Here is a 1,775-nt window from a genome sequence, read left to right as displayed (position 1 = left end):
TTCTCGTTTTTTATTTCCTTTCACCTTCATAGATTTTAGCAAGAACACCAGATCCAAAACTTTACACAAAAATAGATAACATGAAAAAACCGCATGTTTTACATAAGTATGCAGTAACAGGTCGCAAAGGTAAAGAATGGGAAATGGAGTTAAATAGCAAACGTGACAAGGATTAACATACGATCACGATTTAAATATGGTTTATAGCTCCTGACATTCGCATTGGAAAAAATATTTAAAAACTTTGAACAGATATAATAGGGTAAAGGCGGGATAGATGCCGCAGTGGGACAGATGCCCCATTTTTAAAAAACCTAATTTCCCATGCTCGCGATTAAGAAACAACCGTATAACTAGAAGCCACAAGCACCCCGCACCTAAATTAGCCACGCGCCATCCAGGGGTGAGGTCGCGTTTCGCTCGTGTGTGAATTCATCTCCGCGGCGAACTTACAGCGAGTGTAAAATTTTTAAAGGTGAGTATTTGCTGTTGTATAACTTTATAAGTAGACATTAATTCCATCAATTTTTTTATTACGTATTTATATTGTTTCATGAAGTATACATTTTGATGTAAATAGTTGCTCTATTATATTTATTTATTAAAAAAAATACTAGGGCATCTAACTCTGTCAAAAAGGATAGTTGCCCTGATTTTTTACGGTATAGATGCCCCTAGGGGCATCTATACCCGACTATTTCCCGTATTTACTATGTCCCGACATTATTATATAATTTTTTTATATTTTTCATGTGTTTATGTATAGGTATTTACACTTTTTATTGATTACGAATGATTTATAGTTCAAACAGTGAAGATGAAGACAATTCACCTAAGAACAAAGTTAAGGAATAGAAATCCAAAGGTTTGCCGGTGAAGAAGACTAAAAGAGATGGACAGGATGAGCCTAAAGATACAAATAAAAATAACTGCATAGAATGCTTTGAAAACTATGAACAAACAAAGTCTAAATCCGACTGGATTCAATGTGTAATGTGTCAGTGCTGGTTACATGAAACCTGTACACTTTTCAGAAATTTTTGCTCGAGATGTAGAAAACTTAAAGCACTGTCCGGTTAAATATTATGATGCTAAGTATATTGTGTTATTTTAGTTTTTAAGAAAGAATGATTTTTATGATTTTGCATGTTGAAACTAAATAATTAATATTTTATAATAAGGGTTAAAAATACAAAATACATTATTTTTGTTGAACAAATAATTTAAGAATTTTATTGTGTTAATTTTAATTAATCTGATAATGAATATAAAAAGATTTAAAAAACTGCAAAATACTTTTCATTTCAAATAAATTAAAGTAAAAAAATATATAAATATTATTAATATAATATACTTAAACAGTATGAAGGGCATCTATCCCGCACCGTAGGCATCTATCCTCGCTAGTATTTTCAAGGTGGGGCAACTATCCATAGGGGTAGGCATCTATCCCCAAAAATTGAGGTCTACAAAAAGCTAAAATCTGCAAAACGTGTAGTATATAGGTCCAAAAAGACAAATCACAAATAAACATAAAGGATTAAACTAGTTACATTCATAGGTGTTATTAATGTAGAACCAATATTTATTAAATTATAAGCATATTTCAAAAAGTGGGGCATCTATCCCGCCTTTACCCTATTAGTGGTTGGATTAAATATGGAACATGAAACAATGTTTGCCGAAACATTCCTTACCATGATGCAGGTATCAGACAAGAAAAGATTCGAAACGATTTTTGAAACGAGCTTTTCTAAAATCAATACGAGACTAAA

This window comes from Helicoverpa zea, chromosome 2 (genome assembly GCF_022581195.2).
Source record: "Helicoverpa zea isolate HzStark_Cry1AcR chromosome 2, ilHelZeax1.1, whole genome shotgun sequence".
NCBI classification, from domain to species: domain Eukaryota; kingdom Metazoa; phylum Arthropoda; class Insecta; order Lepidoptera; family Noctuidae; genus Helicoverpa; species Helicoverpa zea.
This window is presented reverse-complemented; position numbering follows the sequence as displayed.